The following is a 26,672-nucleotide window of genomic DNA, read 5'->3' as shown; positions in this document are numbered from 1 at the left end:
TCCTCTCACGAATGTCGGTGGAGACGCCATTAGTATTCGGAGCCAGCACAGGAGCCACTTAGGCCCTAAAGACAGCTTCGCTGACACACAATTGAAATATTTGTATAAATGACCAGTGGAGTTTGAGTGACATGCCCTTCTTAGGCAAAATAAAATTAAAGATAAACCTTCTAAAAAATACATAAGCTAAACATCCTTTCTACATTTCATTATGTAAATACAGCTGTCCATTGCTGCACAAATTAGCTCTCTTTACAAGTTGCTTGGTTATTTCTCTGGGAACAGCTTTGTGTTTTTAGCTAGACAGCTGGAAACCATGGAGAAGGGTGGGGGATGAGATGGAACCCAATCCACAAACAATTCCCCAACTCACGCTCTCTTTCGCAGGGGGAGAGGGAAATAAAACAAAACAAAAAAGTCATATTCAGGCTCCAACTTTCCTTCTAGCCTGCTGAAGGATGCTGTTGATGTCAGGGAAGATTAGCTAACAAAAGCAACTGTAGCTGCGTGTCTCAAGATGACATGCTAAGGCCCAGGTAGTGTGAGTTTGATAGAGAAGGAGGGTGGTCCAGTGGTCAGGATGCCAATATGGAACTTGGGAGACCTCTAGTCAAGTCTCCACTCTGCTACAGATTTCCCATGTGACCGTGGGCCTTTCCGTTGTTCAGTTTCTCATCTGTAAAATGAGGGTTGCTACCTAGTACTTATGTTAGGTGTAGTGTACACCACATTAATCAGTGCATGCTATTAATATATTATATGCATAGGTGTTGGGAAATTATGTTAACTGGAAGTATTATGCTCTTCTCATAATTCTGTTCACTCATGTCAAGCATCTCTCAACACTTTGCAAAGCTGAAGTCAGCTTTGACATTAGAAAATAGGAAACTTGTCAAAGCAGATGCCTGAATGTGACGGAGTACTTTCTCGGCTTGGAATGTAGTGTTCAAACCAAGATATGGGGACGTAAAGGGAGGGACCAAGGACCCAGCTGGCACAAACTAGCAGGCTAAATGTAAATGTAAGTGACCTATTAAGAGTTTTGTCATTTGTAAAATTGTATTATAAATACTACTAGCTGAAATGCATATCTTTGAAGCACATGTTCTGTGTAAGGTGAGCACTCTGTGAGAGTTTGCTTTCCAAAAGGAGGATTTGCGTGTTTCCTTCTGATATTGTACTGCTCTGTCTTTTATACAATGCATTTGGCTAAGACTGGTTATTTGGCCCCTTGAACATTTTAAAGAACGAACCACGAGTTTACTCACACAGTTGGCCAATAGGATAGTAGTACTTCCCTGTTGCACGGAGTGTGGTGAGGAGAAATACATTGCAGACTGTGAGGTGCTTCATGTTTAACTTAAAAAATACAAATAATCACACTGAACTCAATGGGAGAGCATAACTGCTTCTATTCAGTCTTTTTGTCCAGCGTTGGCTTTGCATTGACCTGCACCTCTAGCACTGCCTTTGGCTGCTTCTGCCGTGTTACACTGGCTTATCCTGTGATCATGACTTGTTCACATTTATAATGTGCACACAGAGAAAAATCCAAACCAGACATATATACCTAGTACTTTAAAAAGGCCAGTTTCACAAAGCAGAAACCAACGGAGCCAGATCTGCTGGGAAGAAGAACTTAATCAGAAAAATGTGACTGGTGATTGGCAATTATTTAATAACACATTATTAGCTATCCCAAAAGCCACAATCAAAGAAGGCTATGCTGATTAAAAAGCCAACCTGAGAAGATAAACCTAGGACTTAACAAATGTGGAAGGTCTGGGATATGGTGCTGAGCTGCATAGATAAACCAATGATGCGCATGGGCTTAGTGGTCAGTGCCGTCACTGCTGGGCTAGCATGTTGGGGGTCTAGCCCTTCACAAAAGCTGGGGACTAGTGCTGGAGATGGGTCTCAGCTGGAACACTGGGTTGGACCTCTGGCCACACAGAAGATTGTGGGAGTCCAAATCTGGCTATTGATGCAGGTTTGGACATTGTTGAGCAGACTGGAGCCCTAAATTCAAGCAACTGCAAACTCTGGGGAAGTATGTAAGCAAAGCCAAGCTTAGCAGCATGCCCCCATCTCTCCTGATCCCCAGAGCTGTCATGGCAGGAAAGCAGCAGGGAGGGTGCTTCAAGTGTAAGGTTAAACCCTAGGGTCCTAGAGCCTTTGGGGCTGGGCAGACGTCCATTCTGGGAAAAGCCAGTGTCCTCTCTCCCACTCCTTTGCATAAGGCCCATGGAAGTCAGTGGTAAAAGTTCTTGGATGGCAGCTGAGTCAGGGCCCCAGTCCCAGTGAGCTGCTAACTGATTGCTTTGCCAGGTTCTCTCAGATGCCTGGAGTAGGAAAGGTGCAAACAAAAAACAAAATTCTAGGTCCCACATTAGTGCCTTTGTTTAACACAACTGGATTGCTAGGTGACGTATTGTAACATCTTGTGAGTACGATATCACCAGGGACCCTGGGAACTCCCTCATCTTGCTGCCAGGGGCTTTATTAACTGGACCGCGAGGAAGCAATTTGCCATCCACTGAACCTCATCATTTTTCTGAGTGTAAAAACAGATTCTGATTAACTGTTTAGAAAGCAATAGGCCACGATACATTTCTGTGCCACCCTGCACTGCCTTGGCCTGGTGGGGACTGGAGGAGGAAGTGGCTAAAATGCTGGGTGAGAGGCTGTTCACAGCAGCAAGGATGGGGACTCTTTGTTCTTGGACGTTTCCCAACAGAATTTTGCAGTCAAGGATGCTTCTCCTTTGGGCAGGTCAATCCATAAATATCCTCAGTAGGGTTTGTTGCTCCACCACTGTCAGACACTACAAATAATGTGGTCAAGTGGACAGGGCTCTGGCGTGGGGCTAAGGTCACGTGAGTTTTATTCCTGAGTCTGCTTGTGATGTGTTGTGTGAACTCAGGCAAGTCTCTGCCTCTGGTTCTCCTCCCTTCCTCTATCTGTCCATTCTGCTTGGATTGTAAACTCTTCAGGAGAGGGACTGTCTCTTACTGTGTCTAGCACTGTGCCACTCCGATACCAGTGGAAACCTTTGGTTGCTACTGTACAGGGAGGCATCTGGTCTAGCTCAGAATGTCAGCTCCCACCCAGAATATAGATACTTTTCTTCCTGGGGAATTTTGAGGTTCTTTGGTCACTGGCGATGGCCAACAGCTACATAAGAAACAGGTGATGATCATGATCATGGCCTTGAAATCATGCTCAGGTTCAAGAATAAATGGGCTGTGAGCATTTCTGCTACAATTTGCTGTCTGATTGCAGCTGTCCTTGTTAACATGCTCTCTCCTTCTTTGCACTTCCCCTAATGAGCGACTCCTACTTGATGTACAAGATGTAAGTATACAAGTTATTAATCTTGCACTCAAGCAATACATCAGCACAAAATTCCTGGCTGATGGTGTGCTTGTTCTCCTCTGGCCCCTTATCAGGTTAGCAATTTCAGATCTACATTAAGTGTTCAGAAATCAATTTTCAGCTTATTTTGTGCTGCAAAATTTGCCATGCCTGAATCTGTGATACTAATTGAACAAGAGCAATTGATGTTTTAGAAGTAATTAAAGATGGTAATTATTACCAACTCTCCCCATGGCCCCATGTGTTTGCTTTGGACCTGTCAAAACTACATGCTGGCAGAATCAATCTTAATAAAGTTGGTACTTCAAAGCTTCTTGCCAGTAATGGTTTCCCACAAGGTCAGGGATGGAGCGATAGGGAAGGAAGAGGAGAAATTATGAAACCTTGTAGAGTGCAGGGTCGCTAATGGATGTTTCCTCATTTTTTTTAAAGTATTTATCCAAAATGAAAACTTCTCATGGTTTTTTAATCTGAGACTCCTACAGGGCAACATTGAAAATGACAGGGACAAATATCCCATGAGCTCTGTTTACTTACAAGGAGCCATAGCATAATTTTGTAAATAGAAGGTAACTACACAGTAATTAAACATCCCTGCAGATTACTTGTTAATTACACTAGAGGGCTGAACTTTTGTTCCCAATAAGGACAAACCTGCACTGGCTATGGGAGGATTTTGTTTTTTCCTGCACCAGGCTGTTGGTATTTGCTTTGTAAAATGTATTTGGGTTTAGAGACCAGAAATATCTGAATCCCAGGCCATCAAACATTGCTCCAGGTATGAAATAAGTGCTGCCATCTCTGTATATTCTGGGCTACTCTTTGCATAACCTCTGTTAAGTCCCATGGTTTCCCTTGCTAAATGCGGGTCTGTGGTGTGGTTCTTTCGGTCAGCCCCTTTTGTGCATTCATCCAGCTGCCCTATGGCAGGTGCTCTGGCTTCATTCTTCACACACGTCCCAGATATTTCCATCTTATTTTCTGTAGAATGGTAAGGGGGAGTTGAACTCTCTGATGTGTCTCAGCGCTGGTTATAATTCATTCCATTTAACACCTGATATTTCCGCAGGGTATTTGCTTCCAGAAGCATTCAGATGTCTGTCTGTGTCTTTCACTGATTTCCAACTCTCACATGTTTAATCTATCGTTACTTGGTCAGCATTTACCCTGCAATTACCCCACTACAGCAAAAGGGCTACCAGTGTCATTAAATAGTCACCAGCAGTGTCCTTAACAAGGGGCCAAATCCTGTGGTCTTTAACTGAGCAAAAGTCCCTTTGAAGTCAAGTTACCAGCAAGCCCTTACGATGCGATGCTCCTGTGTCGTCATCAGTATTGCTGTGCTGTATGGATTATCACCAAGAGCATGCTAGTCAGTCTCTTGGGCTCTGAGGAAAGAGGCAGAGCTGCTTTAATAGCACTTGATATGGAGTAATGGGGTGAAATTGAGCAAAGGAACATTTAGGCTGAATATGATCAGGGGAAAAAAGTCCTTGATGGTGAGATCTATCATGCCAAGCAATCACCTCCCAAGGGAAGTGAAGGGAGCCCAATCACTTGAGACATTTAAAACTAAGCGGAGTAAAGTACACAATAATGTACCACTGGGAGCAATCCTGCACTGGCAGGGAGATGGACTGGATTGTTTAAAAGGCCTTTTCCATCTCGGAGCGCTATGATATACTGAAGGGAAAGTGGCTATTGTTATTTTTATTTATGTTACAATAGTGCCTAGAGATCCCAGATGCAATCAGGGCCCCATTGTTGTGCCAGGCGCTGTCAGAGACAGTCCATACCCTAAAGAGCTTACAAACTAAATAGGGCAAGACAGACAACATATGTTTCCTCTCCAGCCCTTTGTCTGTCTTGTCTGTCCAGATGGCAGGGCCTTTGGGGTAGAGACTGTCTCTCATTCTGTGAATGTGCAGCACAAGGGGGGCCCGGTCTCAGTTAGCACCCAGGGCACTTCTGTCATATAAATAATGACAGCGAAAAGGGTTTGCACGAGCCTGTTGTGTACTGAGACTACCCAAACTGGCACTGAATTTACCAACTAACCCTCCTGACGCACGTTATTGCCTGTGCTAGAGGCTGCCACATTGTCTTTCAGCAAAAGCTGGCTAAGGAGATTTCTCCTGGCCTCTGTGACTTTATCAGTGTCCCACATCGTCCCATCCTCCATCATAAAGCCAGGTGCCTCCTTTCCTAACAGCTATTCCACGCTCCGGAATCTCCTCTCTCGTTGGTGTGTTCACCACTGGAACACCCAAGTGCCATACTCTGGCAGACACCAAGCTAACAAAATCTTCACAGGCTTTTGAAAAGTTGTGTTAGGAAGATACCTTTTTTACAGAGAAGCTTCATAAAATTAGTACTTTGAATTTCCCCCCATCCTGAACAGGAACGGGTTAGCCGGGGGCAAGGAGCATGGCCAGAGCTGGATTGCCTCTGTTGTTTGAGGGCTGTTTCGGGATGAGATCCACCATATCTCTCTCTCCAAGATTCTTATCTGGCCCTCATTCACACTTTATCTGAGCTCTTCACAATCTCTGGTGTGCTAATCCCTGGGAGGGAGGGCAGTGCTGTTACCCGCATTCTGCAGAAGGGGAACTGAGACACTGACTTGGCTGAGGTCACACAGCAGGACCGGGGGCAGCAGGAGTTTAAACCTGGATCTCCAAGTCCTAGGCTAATGCCCTGCCTACTGGACTCTCTTTCCCGTCCACTCCGGGGGGTCTCGTGCAGAGTGCAGCACAGCCTGGATGGACCAGAGGATCTGGCCCTCTACTTCTATCTACCATGTGATTTATAGTGCTGCTTGACTACATTCCGGAACCTCTGCATCCCGTGCTGAGTGATGAATTGCTGACATATAAATTAAAACATATTTTACTGGCATTTGTGCCCTTTCATGCCAAATCTCATTCCCCATTGTAGTTGCAGTGACAGCCTGAGTTGCTAATGGGAAGACAGTTTACAAAAACATTTAAATAGCACTTGCCATTAGCTTGAAGAATGAGCAAAACAGACCTAAAATGCCAATGAGGAAAGGGGCAGCTTTGGGATGCGAGAGAGGCTAGCTGGCTGATGGATGGGCTGGAAGAGTGGCAGAGGCCATTAGCCACTCCCCTCTTGAGATCTGGCTTCAAGTGTGGATTAGGTCACAAGTGAAATGAGTTTTATGGTCTCAGTTTACTCCTAACGTGTTTTCCCCTTTTTGCTGAAGACCATTTAAATGCAGCCTGGTTGGTCGCCTCTTCTCAGAATGGAATACAGCTCTTCCTGCCTCTCTCATTTAGAAGCTGGACCCACATTTACCTGTGGCCAGTGCCAACCTGCTGTTTGTCTCTCTGTTTGTTAGTGTGAAATCCTTGCCTTATAAATGCTGGGCCCAGAAAGGAGAGCGCACAAAACTTGTATTTAAGGTGGAGTAGCCCAGATCAGGTGCACAATAGATTTGTGGGAGTGGTTTGGCTGGGATATTAGGACTTTAGCAGAGCTGTCTAGAACCCTCCGCTGCAAGGACAGAGCGTGCAGCAGGTCAGGAGAGAGGTGCAAGAATCGGGCTGTGTTGGTGGGACTCGCACCTGAGCTCCAAGTGCAGGCATAGCCTGTGGTATATTGTGGTAATGAGCTCTAAGATTCCTGCATAAAGCTGGTGCATGAGAGAGAAGCAGACGTGACCTGGCTCTGGGGGCTGGTACATTTGACTGGGGACCCTACTCGGGGCCCCTGGATATTTCTGACGTCTCGTCCCTCTTTGATGTCACTGACTCAGGCAGTCTCTGTGGCACTGCCAGGGGAACTGGGAATGCAGCAGAGCACTTTGCCCACTGGTGGAAGATGGCAGAGGTCCTACGTAACCCGCGGGCCTGCTGTGTTTGCATGGAAAAGTAACCGGACCCCTCTGAGCCCAGCGAGAAGGCAAGCTGAAGAGAGGCCCCTGCTGCTAGTATGAGTGGGCTGCGTGGAGACTTTTGACTGTTTGTGAGTCAAACCCAATGAGCTGTAAAAAGTTACCTCTGCAAAGTCTTCCAGCAGCTGCAGCAGAACCTCTGCAGGCTGTAGGGTTGGGCGAGTGACACATGGACCTCGCTACAGGACGCAGCTTCGTTCTGCTCTCAGTTTCACCAGTTCCTCCCTCCCCCCATGTAACACCTCTGCCTGCATACATTGTCTCCTGAGGCCTGCTGAGTGTCTGTCCTGGTCCCTGTGAAAACGGATGATGGGATGTCATAGAGTAGAACAACTTGTAGCTTTAACCTGTGAATGAGAGACTCCTGATCCCTGGCACCCCTGTAGAAGAGCTATTAAGAGAGGAAAAGAGGGGAACGAACCAAAACAACGCGACTGAAATCCATCTTCCCTGAGAGAGAAGAGCGAGACCATTTCTTCAGGGAAAAATGGAAATGTAATCAGATCAGTTTGTACAGTGCCAATAGAAAATCAGTTTTAATAAAGCCAAAAGGAAATGCAAAGCAGCTTCTTGAGGTGGAAATTGTGTTAAATAGACACCTCTTTAGGAAAAGGCAGATCCAGGGATGTTTTTAAGGGAGGCATAGAGCAGCGGGTTTTTCTTTTCTTGAGCAATAATTCAAACAGCAATGTGATCAGCTTTCAGTGATGGGGCTAGCGTAGCAGTCAGTGCCAGAGCAGCTTCATCTCTTTGTAAGAGGCATAATAACTGCACGGCAGGCATGTCTTTCCAGGGGTGAAGCAATAGCTTTAGAGGCACCCCCTTCTCTGAAGTGCACCCTCTTCCCAGAATGCACCAAGCAGCTCTACGCTAACAGCCTGTCTAGCTTGGAAATAGCTCTCCCTCCAGCCTCCCTTACTTACAGCCTGTGTGATTCTTAATTATAGTTCTGGGCAGGCACTTTGGCTTTATTGCTTTCATTTATTATAAAAAGACCAGTGTCTGTTTTGTGAAATCACTATCTGCTCAAATCATGGTTTATAAGCAATACTGGTCTGTCTTCTAAGACGGCCAAAATTTATCTTTTTTGTTTGTTTGTTTCTGTGCCAGGCTTTGCTGGGGTGTGTGTGTATATATACTTTCAGAAGTGATATTTTGCAAAAGACTTTATTTTTCCTCTCAGCCTTAAAAAAATTGTTGCCTTTAAAAAAAAAACAAACCAAACCGAACAAACAGAAAACCCCCCCAAAGGCAACTCAATAATAAAATCTATCATGAAGGGAAAGGTGATAACTTTGTATTTGTTCTAACGGTGCATTTACTGCTGAACTCCTCAAGTGGTAGACACAGTGCAGCATTTGTCAGCTGCCTTTTTTATTTTTTGCAATTAGCCGTTACAGTTGCATTGTGCCTTTTTTGAAATGCAGCTATTGTAAATTATAGCACGGAGACTTGGGCTGGATAAATTTGGAGCGTTATGCACCAGGCAATGCAACGTGGGGATTTGGTTGTGCGGGGTGGGGAGGTTGTTAATGCATTAATCTTTCATCTTTGGATAACTTGATCTCATATCTTTGATTATTGCATGGAGTGAATTTGTCTGGTTCACTCTGCTACCTAGTGGATGCCTGTCCATATTGCAAAGCGATGCACAATAAAGCATGAATGGCAATCTCTGCTTGCAAGAGAATGAGGATTGGAACACAAAGGATGCTGTGGAGCAAGGCTGAGTCATGTACAATAATTGGAAGAACTGCTTAGATAGCTCAGGAGTGGAACAGTGGTGCACTGGCAGAGCTCTATGGAGAGGCTAGCGAGTGCTGTGGGTCAGAGATGAAGAGCATTGGCAAAGCAGCTGGAGTTGGAGGTAGATCTGGAATAGGGATTCAGTATGTCAAGATGAAGGTGCATTGACTGAGTCATGTGAGAGAGGCTTTCAAGTCCTGTGCATAACACTGGGACCTCTCTCAATCTCTCACTGTCCTGAGTGGCAAAGTTCCCCACATTTATCTCAAAATCTTCATGGCAAATTAAGTGAAAAAAGGGGGAATTCAGTCCATGAAACTGTCCTCAGAACCCAGAAGCAGCATAATCCCTTCAATGAGTGAGATCATAGGGCTGACACGATTGCTCCAGCTACTGTAACATGGCGTGAGGTTTTCCATGCCACTTGGAGTCAGCGGGTTTTATCTGCCATGCACAAAGGGGCGGTAGCTCAGGGTAGACCTTTGGAGCTAAATGCATGGGCCTCTACTGCATGAACTAAAAGCCATGTGGCTCTTCCCTAAGGCTGTAGCAGACTCATTAATCTCTAAGTGGTCTTGGTGCCACTAGAAGGTGACAGAACACCACACCCAGGAGGTGTGGGTTACAAATGCACAGATTAACTATCCACCCAACCCTGGTTTCCATTCTTTGGGTATGGCTACACTTGACATTTCAAAGCACTGCCGCGACAGTGCTTTGAAGTGTGAGTGTAGTCGGAGCGCCATCTCTCCCAGCGCTGCACGTAAACCACATCCCTTACGGGTGTAGCTTGCAGCACTGGAAGCCGCGCTCCCAGCACTGCTGCCCTGATTACACTGAGGCTTTACAGCGCTGTATCTTGTAGTGCTCAGTGGGGTGTTTTTTCACACCCCTGAGCGCGAAAGTTGCAGCGCTGTAAAGTGCCAGTGTAGCCACGGCCTTTGTGGGAGATGCTGTCATCTAGATGCACCTTTTGGGGGAGGTTTAATCTGGGGTTGCTCTTCAACCATGAACCTCTATTGGTTGAATTAGGTAGCAGATTAGGTAGCAAACCATGACTTTGTCCTTAAATCATCTTTCGTCCCCCTCCTCAAGAAAAAAAAATCAAATCCAAAATCATTAACCCTAGAATCATTTTGAAAAGAAACCAAAAGACAAGAGGAGCAGGGGCTTTGAACTCTGAAAGCCACAACTCCACCTGGCTTTGTGCTGCTTTTAAACAGAAAAAGATGTCATGAATATTATAAAAAGCAGACAATATTGTCAGGCTTTTTGCAACCCAACCCAAAGGAAGGAGTCAGAGATATTTAGAGAAAAGACAGGGCTTGAAAGACCTTTGAGGCAAAGGCATGACTTAAAATTGGGTGAGTGTAATTTCATAATTCATCTCCCTGAACCACAATGAAATTGAAAGAGTTTAGATTCCAAAGCGTAATGATCATCCCTTACACATTCTGCCAGGGCTGAGCTCTCTTCTCATTTGAATTTAATTTAATTTTTTTATTATTATTTTTTCTGTGATTGCAGCGGGCGCGAAAACAAATGCTATTGTCTGATGTGGCTGTGGCGGGAGCGAGGGGTGGCAGGAGGAGGGACAAGAATTAGAGACAGCAATTACTACCCAGTGACAGGGAAGACTGAGGGAAAGCAGGTTTTTCCTCTCCTTAGCACAAGTGCCAGGCAGGGAAATCCATCATTCTGAGTCTAATCAGTTAATGCTGATAAACTGCCAGCAATAACTGACAATTGAACTGGGGTTTTCAGGCTCTGAGTTCATTCATTTTGGAAGTGCCATAACTAACCTATTTTTAAAAAAGGCCCAGTCTGGGTCCCCTAATGAAAACTGCTGTTTATTCTTTAAGTGGGGGTGATGATGTGTTTAGTGGCTGTGGATGCCAGAGGTTCGGCCTCGGCTGGAAAAGTCACTTGTTGCTTTGGAAAAGGTCTTGGTGCGTATCCTCTCGGAGCTTGCATCTTTGGTGTCTTCCTGCGTGCCCCCTCTGACCAGACTGGGCCGTCTCAGCAGAAAGGGCCAAGAGGGGATGGGCCATGGAGACTGAACACTCTTCTCCCTCCTGGAGGCCTTGTTTCCTCCAGGACGGGGCTGCAGCACATGGCTGGGGCAGGGTGGAGGTAGCCTACATCAAATCTGAGTGTTTGGAGGATTAACAGGCGACTTGTGCTCCTGAGGCTGCCAGGGCCACCTTTCACCAGTGTCAAATTCACACACACGTGTCAAAGCAACTGAAAAGACAGAAGAGCAGAGGAGCAAGGTGCGTGCGCATGATGTATCCTCAATGCTGTGCTCCTGATCAGCGTAGGGAGAGAAGACGGGCCTGCTGTGCCCCTGCTGAGCGCTTGTCTCAAGTTCTCACCCGTTGGGGATCAGCAGAGAAACAGACCTGGCATTGGGAATTCAGGAATCCCAGCTCATTTTGTCCATGAACTCAAACTGCATTCAAGGGGTATGTTTGGCATGGCAGTGCTGAGCGTGGAAAGGAATATGTCCAAGCTGCTTCCACATGATTAGTGATGCTAAAGACATCTTTGGGAGCACGGGGAGGGGTAGGAGCCAGGGGTCAGTGCGATTGGGGCTTGGGCTGGAATCTGTGAGCTGCTGGGTCACCAGTGAAGTTAATGGGAATTGAAGATACTCAGCTTGAGGCACTCAACCCTTGTAAGACTGGGTCCTTGCAAAGTTGTGTCCTGATGATAAGTAACACTGTGTTGTTATGATCTGCAACGAGACCTATGCAAAGAATTTGGAGGCCAGTGGCAGTTCTGAAAAACATAAAAAATATTTCATTTTGGGCCTAATTGACTATGAAATTTTTGGTGAATTGAAAAGTAGAAAAAACCCCATTTCAGGTCAAATGAATTTGAACATTTTAAAAATGTTTTAAAACTAAAATGAAATGAAAAGAGGTTTGGAAATGAAAAGTTGTTTCAAATTGAAATGATTGGTTTAGAAAATGTCAACAAAATATTTTGTTTTTGTCTTAATTTTTTTGTTTTTTTTCCAACTGAAACAATTTGCCGAGATTAACCCATATTCACAAAGTATTTCAATCAAACCTGAATCTGTATTTTTTTGCTGAAAAATGTTTGGAACATATGGAAGTTGTGTCAGACAAATGGTCATCTAGCCCAGTATCCTGTTTTCTGAAAGTCATCAGTGCCAGATGCTTCAGAGGGAGGGAAAAGAACAGGGTAATTATTGAGTGATCCATCGCCTATGATAGACTCCCATGTTCTGGCAGTCAGAGGTTTAGGGACACCCAGAACAGCGGTTGCATCACTGACCATCTTGGCTAGTAGCCATTGATGGACCTGTCCTCCATGAACTTACCTAGTTCTTTTGTTTGGTGACCCCTGGTTCTTGGGTTATGTGAAGGGGAAACTAACACTTTCCCTATTCACTTTCTCCATAACTTTCATGATTTTATAGACCTCCATCATATTCCGCCCCTTAGTCGTCTCTTTTCCAAGCTGAAAAACCCCAGCTCTACATGTAACACCTTGTTACTACGATAGATGCATTTTCTGCATCCCCAGAATGCAGACACCTTATACTGATTAAGACAATTATTGTTTTTTTGTGAATTCCTAATACAAGTGTAATCAGACCACAGTATACTGGCTAAGCCTGCAAACTGCCTTGGACTTTCAGATGGTGACACTTCACTCCAGAAGGCAGATGTACTCTGTATGTATTCATTTACTTACAGGTGGTTAATTGTGCTGTGGTCTGGACACATACAGGCTCCTGGCGAAGACTTAGTAAAACAAGACAACATAATACAGCTTTATGTGGCTTCTTTCATAAAGTCTGTATATCCCCAGAGCACTCAAAGAGTTAAGTAAACTGAACCTGGGTGATGTAAATGATAGAAAACTGGCAGGAAAACACTGAGCCAAATCCATCCCTGGGGTAACTTCTCCATAAAGGCTGCATAAGTGAGTGGTATGTGGCCGACATGCACCCTCTGTCATGGGCACTAATATAATCTCTGCCATCATTTCCAGTTGTTCCCCATCCTGCATGCCGTATCACAGTCTTGTCTAAACAGAGCCTTGACCATTTAGCCTACTCTGCTGCTTTGCATGCCCCACTCTCCATTCCACACCTGCCAAATCGTTCAACTGCACCACAAGGGTAATAAGAAACAAAGTTTGTTTCTGCATTAAAGAAGGTGATGAGCTGCTGAAGGAGACAAGTGCAGTCATTACCCCATACTGCAGCTGTTAACCTCAGGATTTCCATCCTGCCAAGGAGAATTGGGTCATTTCAGTTGCACTGTGCATACAGCTATTGGAATGCAACAGCCAATCCACTGCTAGAAGCAGATTGGTCTGATAGTTGAGCAAGGCCTGAGACTCCTGCCTCTGCTATTAATTTTGCTTTTTGTCTTCAGCCAAGTCAGTCGGGCCCATGCTCTCAAAAATAGCCTCTGGTTTTAGGTGCTGCAAATTTTCAGTGTCCAAACTGACGCAGCGAGGATGGGAGGTTCAGATTCGCCTATGAGATTTAGATAGACAGCTATGGTTAATCTCAGCTGGTCCCCCCACCCCACCGCCCCATAGGTTCGCAGATATTCAAGCTGTAAGAGACCACGGTGATCGGACACAGAACTTCCCAAAGTTGCTTCCTGTTTGAACAAGGCCAGATATTTCAGAAAAACATCCAGTCTTATTAGCCAATGACAGAGAATCCACCACATCCCCTTGGTAAACTGTTTCAATGGTTAATTACCCTGACTGTTAAAAATTTGCATCTTATTTCTAGTCTGGATTTGTCAATTTGCTGCCATTGCGTCTTGCTATATCTTTTTCTGCTAGATTGAAGAGCTGTTTATTATCACACTTCTGTTCCCCATGCATGTAGTTACATACTGAACAAATCACCCTTTAGTTAATCTAAACAGATTGAGCTACTTGTGTCTTTCCCTATAAACCATGAATTGTGTATCTAAATCTCTTAGATTACCCTGAACATTTCAGCCAAGCTGTCTGAAGCTAGGTACCTAAAAACTACAGAATGCTTTGAAAATTTGATACTTTATGTCTTTGTGTCTCAGTCTCCTAAAATGAATCTTTGCAGCAAGCTTTGGGCATTACAGCTGGTCTCCGCTATAGAGCTGGTTGGAAACTTTCTGTTGATTTTCTTGTGCGTGCATAGGATAGAAAATGGCTATTTTCATTGAAATGTCAAGTTTTCATTGAAAAAGCTGAAAACCAAATGAATTTTCAATTGCTAAAAAAACAAAATCAAGCCCCCAAACTAACCCAAACCAGCCAACCAACCCAAACCCAGAGAAATTTAAAAGAAAATATTGACCAAAGAAAGAAAAAAAATCCTTGCAATTTATCATCGGGGGGGGGGGATTTACGACCAATACAAAGTATCTGCCTGTCTATCGATCTGCACCAGGGTCTCTTACAACCCAGAACAAGATCACAAATCTAGTACATATTGGAAACCTCCTGCCTGCTGTGGGAGACGAGGGACAAACACACAGGAACTTAGCATGTGGTCAGCACATCCCATGTTTTGGGTGCTACTAGAATAAAAATAATGAAGAAATAATCCCACTAGTGGCCACTGCAGGCATCTCTGAGAACCCAAAGGCTTCAAGTTTTCAGTATTAGCTACACTTTATGGGCAACAGCTGTATATTTTATGCAGCTCTTTACAGAAGGTTTTTTATTCTTTTGCTGCAATGTAGCCCATCAGGTTAGGTCACTGATTAACCATCGTGCAATCATCACACACCTCACCACTTTCCATACCGACTGCAAGGTGTGCTTCTCTGGCATAAATACAGAGCAATGTGTACAACCCTACCAAAACAAATCCCTCCACTGCACACACCGTTTCCTACCTGGATGAGTGAGAGAATGAACCACATCTGGCATACGTTAGTCATGTATCATAAAGTATGACACAACTTCTGCATAAGAAGCTGAATAGAATAGAACCAATAAACCATATGTTAGGAATGGAACAGTGTAAACTAGGGATGGATGAACTATATGTTGTGAAAAATAGATCAGTCTCATTAACCCACCTTTCCTGCCTCCAATCCTGCTTGGTTCTGTCTCCCCCCGCCCACTCAGACTTGGTTTAGAACAGGGTTACCCTAAAAGGCAGACTGTGAGTGCCCTAAGAGCAAAGGCAATTCACCGCTGGAGAATGCCAGCCAGCAGGCAGTTGTGATTGAGCTCTCAGTGATGAGCACATATTCTTTTTACTTATTTCAGAGTAAAAAACAACCACCTCCAAAAAAAACCCCCTTTATGCAAGAAACCAGTATGTGTCTTGCTGTAACAAATATTGGGCATCTCCGGTTTATGTCCATGTCTCCAATGAGACGTGGAAGAATCAATCTCTTGGGAAGACACAGAAAGTTGATCCGACAATGAGCAAATTACGATCCCCTCTTCCAGAGAGTGACGCTAATGTTAATTTACAGCTGCTCTGTACAATAATATTTTCAGTGAGCAGAGTGGGGAGGGGCACCTCTCTCTCTCTCTCTTTTGTCTCCTTTCTTCCTGCCACCTCCCCATCGTAATTAGTTGTCAAAATTTTCTGGATGGAAGGGGGCACACTCGGGCCCTGATGAGATGATACAGCAAAGATTCCATTTCATCTTGAATTTGACATTAAACTTTAATAGTCTCAAGGACAAGAAGCCAAGAGATATCAGATGTAATGAGATAAAGCAAAGTTTCTCTGACAGCAAATTTGATCACAAATGGGCTCTGAGATTGCTTCTTTGATATAAATGAAACATAATTCATCTTCCAGTGCCTTGAATGGGCTTTGAGGCCATGTATAATAACTCTGTCGCCATTGCCCAGCCCTGACAAGTGCCTGCGCAGCAAGAGGAGAAAGGGCTCGCTGAGACTCCGCTCTCCTTTGTGGTTCTGAATAGGAAAATCAAAGGGAAGCAGCGAGCTGCCAGAAAGCTAAGTGAGCTGCCTGGTAAATGGAAGCTGGTGACTGAGATAGGCATGAACCATTCCTGCCAGGCACACTGAGACAGGAGCTTTGGAGCAGGAGAGACTTGTAGGCCCCCCCGCCTTAATGGACCATGATAAAACATTGCCTGGGCTGCTCATGAGCAGAAGGGACAGTGAGCTCTATATGCCAACAAAATGATGACAAATAATTGCCCTTTGCATAAATAGTCACCATTCAGCTGAGGATTTCCAAAGGCCTCCCAAATGCACTGAATGAACTAAGCACCACCAACATCCCAGTGAATTTAGTGTTTCCATTTTACAGAGGGGAAACTGAGGCACAGAGACCCTCTTCCTGAAAGTTGCTCTATGAATCAGTGGCAAAGCTGTGAGTGGGATGCAGGAGTCCTGCCTTTCCCTAACTACTGGACCACATTCTGCCAAATCCCAGAGTGAGCAGAGATATCCACAAGGCTTTTACAATACTGCTGCTGGCTTTTACTGGGATGTTTGCTTTTCCTACTACCTGGCACCATGCCCTTTTTGCTTATCCCAGGCATCCAGGGAGTGCAGTGTGAGCATGTGATCTGCATGCAGGAACTCGTAACTCTGGAACAACCCTCCTTGTGGCTTTGGGCACGGCCACAGTCACTCCATCAGTAAAATGGGGATAACCCTCCTTCCTGCCTGGCAGGTATGCTGGGAATACAGCCAGGCAGATATTCACAGTGCTTGCCAATGTCAGCTTGAACAGGGAGCACGTGGCTCACTAATGGTTTTTGCAGCCCTTTGTGTTCATATCTAGAATGGTTAATATTTTTATTTTATTTTTGCTGTTCTCAAGGATGTTAGTAGAAAGCTGAAGTTTTTTTTTTATACTGGTGCAAATATGTGTTCACATGAAGTTGTGTGCCGGGACTACTCAAGCAATCATCTTTAAATTGCTTTGAGCATTGGCCAAGTTTCACTTATCCAATCAGCAAGCAGAAATGACAGCACGTGACTTAAGGCCCCATATAGTACAAATACCATAAATAAGGCATAGCAGACACAAGTGAAGCAAACCGTTTACAACAAGCCATAGGCTGAAATAAGTTCACACAGAAGGCTCATTGAACATTTTGAAAAGCAGGTTCACTAAAATCCATGTGTTTGCAGCGAGCTAAACAGAATAAAGGGCTAAATTCATCAGCTAAATCATTTGTGACAAAGAGTCAACCCCGCTTTGGTTGTGAGGATTAATTAGTTAATGTTTGCAGAGATGAAAAGAGTTGAAAGATTGCCAAATGTTGTTATCAATTAGAGTCGTTTGAGAAGTAATACTTGCAGAGAGGATTTGTACATTGTGGCTACATTTTAGCAAAAGCACTTAAGCATGCTCTTAAATTCCATTTAATTCAACAGGATTTAAGCATAGGCTTAAAGTTAAGCAGGTTGTTATATGTGCAGTTGCAGAAACCACCTTTCATTTTCAAGAAAAAAAAGTCTGCCATGAGACTGCAGTGTGTTCTGTGTTGTGTGCTCTGTACCACATAAGAAACACCCCCCACCGAATTCTCCCCCCAGGTACCTTGTTGCTACTGATGTTGTATGGGATTGAACAGAAAAAGCACAGCATGCCATTTTTCAGACAATAGCTGGAAGTAGTGCCGCCGGGCCAGATCAGAGAAAATCTGACTGACTGAACAATTCAGACTTGGAAATAACTTGGCCTGGGACAGTCAAGATGGCACATTTCAGAGCATAAGTGTCACATTCGTTAGAGAGCAGCTGTGACGAAGGGACTCAGACAGCTGGAGATGTTACAGAGGGTCATGGAATATTCATCAGCCAGGAATATCTGGAATCAGGGAACTGTGGGGCTAACCCTTTGCTGAGCACAGAGACCGGGAGGCAGGATTCCTAGGTGATATCCTGCTCTGCCACTGCCTTTCTGTGACCATTAGACAAATCTCTTCACCTCCCTGAACTGCAGTTTTTCAGTCTGTAAAAAGAGTATAAAAATCAAGCTCGTATGGGAAAGTTGTAAAAACTCCTTTATCAAGCACCCTTTGGCTGAGGATCTCTACCCACTTATATAGCTGTCACCAAATTTTTATACCGTGTCTATCCCGATATCTGAACAAATTAAGCCCCACAAGAACCCTGCCATCCTTTGCTAGGCAGGGAAACCGAGGCTCTTGAGGCTAACCTCATGCAGCAGGTCAGGTGGCAGAGTCAGGAGTAGAACCCAGATCTCCTGATTCTCGACATGAGCTGTTCCTACCCCATGCTTTGTAACGAGGCCAGGTATCATGGCAGTAGCCATGATATAAATGAAATAGCAAAGTGTCATTTGTTTTGAGATCTGCAGATGCAAGTAGCCAGGGAAGTGCAAAGTGTTCGCGATTCCTAACAATTACTGTCCCTGCACGGCTGAGGAGGGGACCTTCTACCACACTACCTCTCTACCCAGTGGCCTCCCGCTAACTCCTTAAGAGACCCCATTCTTCTGCTTATCTGCAAGACACCTCTGTGGAGAGGACCTTGGGTCTGACAGTGCTGACACACTAATTATAATGGATTCATTTTGCACCATTTCCTGATCTTGTTATTATCGCTGTCATCAGAATTAATTTAGTGCTGTGTGTTCCCCCTCCTTCCCCTCTCTCTCTTCCCCTTTCTCAAGTGTTTCAAAAAGGATCTGACAGAATTCTAATGGCGAACGTGTTCTGTGAAGTACAATGATATGTGGTAATAGCATGACCTTTTCACAAAGCTCCCTGGAACACAATCACAGAGGAGCCCTTGTTGCCAACCACTGTCTGGGCAGTACTGCTCCCTTCCTGCCCTCTCTAATTTGTAGGTCCTGAGACACCCTTGCGGAGACAGACCTAAATTCTGCTGGATTGCCCTGGGGTAAGTGGCAACCATAGCAACATTCCAGATGGTGCAGAACTGAGGGGCTGGAATGCACCAATCAGAGCCTGCCCTCAGCATTATATCTATTAGGTATGTTGCGCTGTTTGTGTGCCTGGTTTTTATTTGTTCTGAAAAAGGTGGATTCTCTGCCCAGATGAGATTATGAGTTCATTATATCTAATATCCTTCTCCAGCAGGTACTTCAGAGCATGGCAAACACCCTCCTATCCCTGGTCAATTCAGGGCAATTCACTTTTGTGCACAATGCCTCTGGCCAATTGTGCAAATGTGTTGAGGGTGGAAAATGTTCCTCCTAACCCTTTGGGAGAATCAGATTATGCCTTGGAACATGAGATCTGATATCCCTAGCCTTCTTGTAGAATCTGCTAGAGATTTTTTTAAGGCACTCCATCTTTGGTTCTCACAGATGCCTGGTCTGGCAAGGCAAGGCTATTTCCAGGACGTTATGTCAAAAGTGTATCTCCAAGGAAGCACCCAGCCCTAGCCTCTCTGAGGAGCTGGGATTCTGATTCCGAGCTGAGGTAGTGTTTGGCTTTTGGAATGAATGCCGTGAACCTCTTGCTTTCACAGACTGGAACAGAGAATGTCTAGGCCGCTAGACCAGCTGCTGACTAGCTCAGAATTGTGCACCTCCTATTCTATTGATTTGTTATCCTGTCTCCTGCCCAGCCTGATTCTTTGTCTCTTCCACCTGTTCCAGCTTGTCTTTTAGACTGTAAGCAATTTGGGGCAGTGGCTGTCATTTATTATTTATTTGTATAGCTCTCAGCATGGGGCAGCCCAGGCAGGAGTGTTTAGGTGCTGATGACTATATATTTCAAACCAGCAGAGATTTGTTGTGGTGGTGGTTGTTTCAGCTTTTACATGAACAGCACTAGAATCTGCAGGGGACATCTCCAGGCAACTGTCCTGGCTTAGCACCCTGGGGTCCTGGTCTGTAACTGGGGTTCCTGGGCTCTACTGCAATATAAACAATAATAATAATGGAAAACACACCAGAAATTTTAGAGACCTGAAAAGTGGCGGTGATGAGAATCCTTTTCTCTGTTGTTTGGCTGGCTTCAGATCCTCGCTTAACCAGAGAGGACCTGAAGTCTTGCTGCGGTGCTGTGCTGGTTGGAGAAGGGATCAGGGCTCAGAGCTGTTTCACAGGGCTGTGCCTATTCATTGCGGTGAAGAATAATTCATTTTCTTCGTGAGCCTGAGTAGACGGTGGGGGGAGGGTCAGGAAACGAGAAGAGGAGAATTTTCCATTGCAATTGCAGATACATTAATCGTCTGCTGGGAAATAAGCAGAAAGTTTTTACATGATAAAGAAGCCTGAAAATTAAGGGTGGCAGCCTCTTCATTTTCTGTGGGTTTTGTTATTTTTATTATGATTAAATTGCTTCTAGTGACCTGTAATATTTTTGTACAGTAACAAATGCAAACCTTGGAGGGTTAAGCCCTCCCTACCGCACCACACACAGAAACACCTGTTAATTTTATCCTTAAGGGCATGACTGATGCTCCCTAATGCAAAGGAAACTAATTCAACTCTTCCTAACTCATCTTGCTGGGCCCATGAATCCAGTACCTAACATTCCCTGGAGCACTGGGACGAGTTTAAAGAGGAGCTGATTATACAAAAGATACATACTTGCAAAGATAGATAAACAAATGAAACAACTGTCTCATGACTGGTTGAAAGCAGCCATGTGACAAGTCAGAACTTTGCTATCCAATCAGATTCTATATACAATTCTCTGCTCGCTAGTTGGCCCGTCAGCTATCAGGCATACTTTTTCTTATTATTTTATTATAATCGTATTTATTAATATTTTTATTTTATTGTTTAATATTGTTATTGCAATAGTACCCAGATACTCCAATCGAGACAGGGGCTCCTTTGTGCTAGGAGATGTACAAACAGGAAAACACAGTCCCTGCCTCTAAATGCTCAAAGGCCCAGGGTCCTGCAGAACTTTATCCACACACCAACCACCTTTATTTTATTTATTTGAAAATGTACTCTGCATTGAGCTAATTGCAGCATAGGGGCTAAGCAGACATGTGACATATGAAGGTTGGGGAGAAGGGCACAGGTGAATGTATACAATTCTGCTTGTACAAATGCTTACTGGCCTGGCTCACATACATACCGATATATCATGTAAATGATAGCTAACTCCCGAGATCAGACTCTTTAGAAGTGAGTTTCAGTTGCATGTGATCAATTCTTGGCTACCGTGAAATGCTCTGAAGAGGTTGCTGTTGAAGGCATTCAGAACGTGTGAAACAATGCATATTTCTATGACTTTCAATGTTTGGGCCTATTTTTTACATGAAAAACATCAAGGTCCCTCTTAATTTTGTGTTTTTTAAACACAGAACCACTTCATCCAATCTCCCTACCGAGAGCTCTGCGTTCCCTTCAACATGTAGCTCTTCATGGTGTTCCAGGGCTGCCGAGCCTGACCCAGTAGTCTCACTCTTGTGCTGTGCTGTGCAAAAGCCCCTTGCTCAGCCCTTCCTGGTCAGATTCGATTTTGTTCTCAGCACATTATTGCAGAATTCATTTAAAAAGAATCCAATAGTTATGTTCACAGGAGTTTAATGTTTGGCTGGCAAAAGACGTTCCCCTGGGACAAGCAATCCCCTCTGCAAACACAGCATGAGGCTAGCATGGACACTGTCATTGGCGAAGGTGCTTCTTTCTTATGCAAGTGTGCTGCAGCTGTATCCTTAGGACACCATCACTGGGGATGGGCCAGAGTTCATTTCCCATCTTCCTCTGACAAGAGAACCAGGTGCCTGTGGCATGGAGGCCTTTTCACTAAGAACTGCACCCGAACTCATTTCATATGGACCACCCGAGTGAGAACTGCGGGTCGCTACTGATGGCGCATTGATTTGAACCAGCAAGCTCAGGGCTCCTCATCCCTGTTTCCATGCCCTGAGCCCCCTGACTCTGCACCCACTGTCTGGAGGTGCTGAGCCAGCTACCCTCTGACTTATACCTGTGTAAATCAGGAGTAATGCTACTGAAATCAGTGGAGTTCCACAAGGGTAAAAGTGGTGAAAATGAGAGAGTCTGGCACTGTGTGTCCAGTATGCTGTTCTGAGCCTGTTACTTCCTGGGTTTGGAAAACAGCTCCCGTGTCTGATGCTCCAAGGTGAGGGAGATTTGTCCTCCCCTGTTGTTGTACTGCTGCTGGCCCACGGTGAGTTTAGTGCATGTTGTTGACAGAGCTCTTCTTGCATAAAACTCCTAGTGAATATGAGAAGTAGAATTGATTCACTCTAATAAATGAAGCAGTTGGATGTCTCATTTGTGGTTTGACATCCACGCCAGCACTGCAGCTGCTGCTTCTCACCCCTGCCTGGGAGATGCACTTATTAAAATGGCATTCTGCAAAGTTACTGCAATTTACCAGGAGTCAATCTATTTGCAATTGGCTTCTGGTAGGGAAGGAGTCACTGCTGGAGGGAGAAGGTGGCAGGGGGTGCTGAGAAAGCTGGAGTTTTCTTTTGATGTCAGCGTTCTGTCAATAGATCATTGGCTCCTTCATTGCGTCCCTTTCACCAAAGGAAATCCATTAAAGATTCCTGGTGGACTTTGGATAGTTCATGCCTGGTTATAACGTATTGGGACACTGTGCCAGATGCTACCTAGGCTATATAGAGTTAGTATGTGTATAGCCACAGGACTCATTGGTTCACAGACTCTAATGCAGAGACCTGATAAAGTTGCAGAGACTGAGAACACAGCCAGCCTAGGCTACAGCAGCAACTTGCCAGAAATGCTGGGGGCATGGCCCTGGTCCCTCGTAGAGGAGTTTGGGATTGGGTATAATCGCACCCACCTTTTCCAGATTTCCTAGCTGTGCAAGTGGAACGCAGGGACATTAGTCAAATTATCCATTACGAACAATACTAGAGAGACCAGTGTTCCTGTGTCTGGATCAATAGCCCCATAAACGGCAGGTGAGGAATGTTCTGTGATGCTGTTTCAGCAATTCCTTTGGTCATTTAGTGCCCTGGTAATGTTTGTTAGGGAGCTTTAAAACAAAATACCGCCCCCCCCCAATCCCAACAGCAACAAAACTTTATGGTATCACAGAATCCCCTTCTCCTGTCTTCCATCTCCAGACTCAGCCTCACCCACTGGCATCTACCCAGCATGCCTTAGCAGCCTTGAGCTTTCCAATAGCTCGGTTCGATACGGAAGCAGAGGGCAACCTGGGGAAGATGCCTCAGGATGCTCACTGCTTTGGTCTGGTGCTACAGCACTTTATGGGGAATTCCCAAGGTATTCATCGCTATTGAATTTGAGTTCCCACAAAGACGAATGAATTGCCTCTGGGAAGTAAGCCAAAGACTTTGTCTCCTATTTTACAGGTGGGAAAACTGAGACTTAGATCGGGGAAGTGACTGGGGTAAGGTCACTGACGTAAGTTTGTGGCAGAACCAGGAACACAAGCCAAATTTCCTGATTCCCATTCCTAGATCTTAACACTAAGACCATCCTTTCTCTTCAAAGGGGCAGTGTGGGAAAGGCTGAGTTTGGTCCTGGTAAGGTTTCAATAGCACTTCAGAGAACTAGTATGGGTGGCAGGGTTGGAGAGGAGAGAGGTGACAGCTCTGCCCCTCTGTACCCTGCTGTGCGGTGTCCTTCTCCGGCAGGTATCTCCGACAAGGAAGTGATTTTGCCCGCTCCTGCTCCCCTTCACTTGATACTGTGGTTCCACCGCAGGATTGAAAACAATCATGATAAGTCAAACGCTCTCTCCTGGTCTTGGTGAGAGGCTGAGAACCAGGGATAAGAGTTTATCCATCCTCAATAATAATGCACTAGAGCTGCCAGTTCCCTGCTGACTCAATTTGCATGATGCTAAAAAATCAATGACCCAGGCGATTCTTTGATGCTAGCAGAAGAGAGTCTAAAGACTCCGTGCTGGACCATCCAGGGACATCAGGATGTTAGGAGCTATTAACAGTGTTGTCATGGGCTCAGTATGCCTGGGATTTTACACCAATCCAACAAAAGGGATGGTTGCTGTGAGTGCAGAGATCAGGTTAATTAAATCTTTGTTTAAAAACTCCAAAGCTCCATTACTGAGATCAGGAGAGAGTTAATTAAACTGGAAAGGTGAGAGGTAGCAGCTGATGGGTCTCAGGCATTTCTGCAGAGACTGAGCTTACTCATGGAGTCAGGTTCCAGTTCAGGATTTGCTCTTTGGGCACAGCAAAGGGAGGCATCGGCAAACCTTGACTAGTCATGTTATCGCTAGATGTCTGGAGGCCCTCAGACATTTGAATGCATCTCTGTAGTTTCTCCAGAAGGATTTCTCATGCGGTTTCTAGCATTTCCTGCTTTGGCTCAGGCCAGAATACTAGGAAAGATAATCTATCCACACTTACACCCCAGCAGGGACTACCAAGTGCAGAGGCCGCACAAAAATGGGTTAGGATGAGGGTGGAGGGAGGTTGTGGGGGGATGTTAACCCAGTTTAGTAAGGAAAAGGATCTAGGGGTTACATCTGAGTTTGAAAATGTTTAGGGGACAGGAAATCATAAGTGAGGAAGCATTGCTCAGTGGTTAGAGCACTAGTCAAGCACTTGGGGATCCCATTTCAGTTCCCTGCCCTGCCACAGAATTCCTCTGGGACCTCAGGCAAGTCACTTAGCCTCTCTGTGCCCTAGTTCCCCATCTGTAACATGGGGAGAAAGCCCTGCCCTCTTTCAAGAGCATGTTGTGAGGATAGATTCATTAAATAATTGTGGGGCATTCAGGTTCTGCCGTGTTGGGGGCCATATCAGTACGACGGAAGAAGAAAGGAGTTTTGGAAGGTCTCAGACTCATCTACAGCAGACATTAGACCACAGCACACAAATCGCTGCATAACTACACAATCTCAGCTCAGAAGGAGCTCAAGACTGGAATAACGGGGTTTTCTGGGTCATGAATGAGGTGCACTGGTAATGCTGTATGTGGGCTCCGGACTGGAACCGCCAAGCACTGTGGGGACCTGGTCCATGACGATGGATCCTAGGAACTATGATAACATTGTGACGTTACAACCCATATTCTTCATGGAAATATGGTTATGATATGAATATGGTACAACTAAGATATACTTTATGCCACATGGCTCATGTGGGGTATCATTGGAAAAGTTCTGATTTACTGAATGTGGTTATCCAATTTGTATGCATGTGTCATTCCTGTCTCGGAAGCTGGGAATATTGACCATGTCTCCGTATTTCAAATGGGCTGTGTTGGATGATGCCAAACAATGTTAGTGGCTTATTGAAGAAATGCACACAAGCGCAAGGCTCACCCCAGGAACTGTGTGCAATAGAAACCTCTCAGAGATAGCTCGACACAATGGGAACTGTTTGACCCAGGTCACTGCAAAAAAGCTTTCCAGCAAGTGAGGGGAAGATATAAAAGAGGGACAATGACGACAGGAGGGGACCTCACTCTCCCTACAACAACATACCAGAAATCACCTGAGGAATAAAGACTAAGCTGTGGGAAGTTATGGTCCCAGGCTGGAAGGATTTTTAGCCTGTGTAAGAAAACCTGGGAAAGCCAAGGCAATTTGTGTCTTAATTATCTGCCAGCCAGTTTATCACTAAGGGTGAGAATCTGCTAATTTGTATCCTTCCTATCTAGTGTGTTAAGATCAGATTGCTACTTTTGTTCATTTACTAAAGTAATCTGCTTTGTTCTGTTTGCTATCCCTTTAATTACTTAAAATCTACCTTTTGTAGTTAATAAACTTATTTCTTGTTTATTATTAAACCCAGTTTATATAATTTCTAACGGGGGGGCCAAGAAGTCATGCACATCTCTCTTCACATTGAGGAAGAGGATGGATTTTTATGAGCTTGTGCTGGGCAGATTTTTCTATACAGCGCAAGACAGTATTAGTCTGGGTTTATCTCCCAAAAATGGGAACGCACATGAGTGGTGGGGGAGTCCTCTCACACAGAGCTGACTTCCACCTATGTCTGCAGCGGGGTGTGGCCATACCTGAGTGTGCGCTGCAAGAGGCCGGAGAGCCTAATTCAGCAAAGCAGGGAGAGGGAACCCAGGCTGTTTGAGCCGGGGAGGCTCAGTGACATCCCAGTACATCAGGTGGCATCCCAGAAAGTGGGGTCCAACCCATCACAAACACAAATAATAATAAGGATCAAGGCAGCCAAAGATATTCAACATGTCCTGTCTCGGGACAGAGCAGTAGAGCCATAACTGGTATCCATTTTCTTCTTGCCTACACTGAGTTCAGTGGAGTTATCCCAGATTTCCACCAGTGCAAGTGAAAGGAGTGAAGTCCCTTTTGTGCTTGCACGCACATCTGTGTGTGATTTCTGTGCATGGGTCTATGAACTGCCAAGGGCTTTTCTACATGAGGGAGATTTGAACTAGCACCTTGCTCAATTGAAAAGGTAAGGGGAAGTGGATGGGGAAAATCAGTGGAACTTCTTTCCCACATCAATGAGAGAAATTTCTCTCCAGGAGACATATTTGTTATTTGGAGATCAGACTGGCTGTAATCTGTTTCCATTTTCATTATATGTGTCCCCGTCAGAAGCTGCAGGCTCGGTGGCAGACACCCTGCTGTTTCCATTTGGCTGTATGAGGCAATAGATTAGATTCCTATTTGGTTCATGGAAGATCCCTAGTGATATCAATTAGATATGTCAGAGGGACTCAGGGGAATATTTCTTCCTTTATTTATTTATTGGAGTTGAAGACGTC

Source organism: Gopherus evgoodei, chromosome 19, assembly GCF_007399415.2.
Source record: "Gopherus evgoodei ecotype Sinaloan lineage chromosome 19, rGopEvg1_v1.p, whole genome shotgun sequence".
Taxonomy (NCBI): Eukaryota; Metazoa; Chordata; order Testudines; family Testudinidae; genus Gopherus; species Gopherus evgoodei.
The sequence above is the reverse complement of the archived record's forward strand: the minus strand, read 5'-3'. Positions refer to the sequence as shown.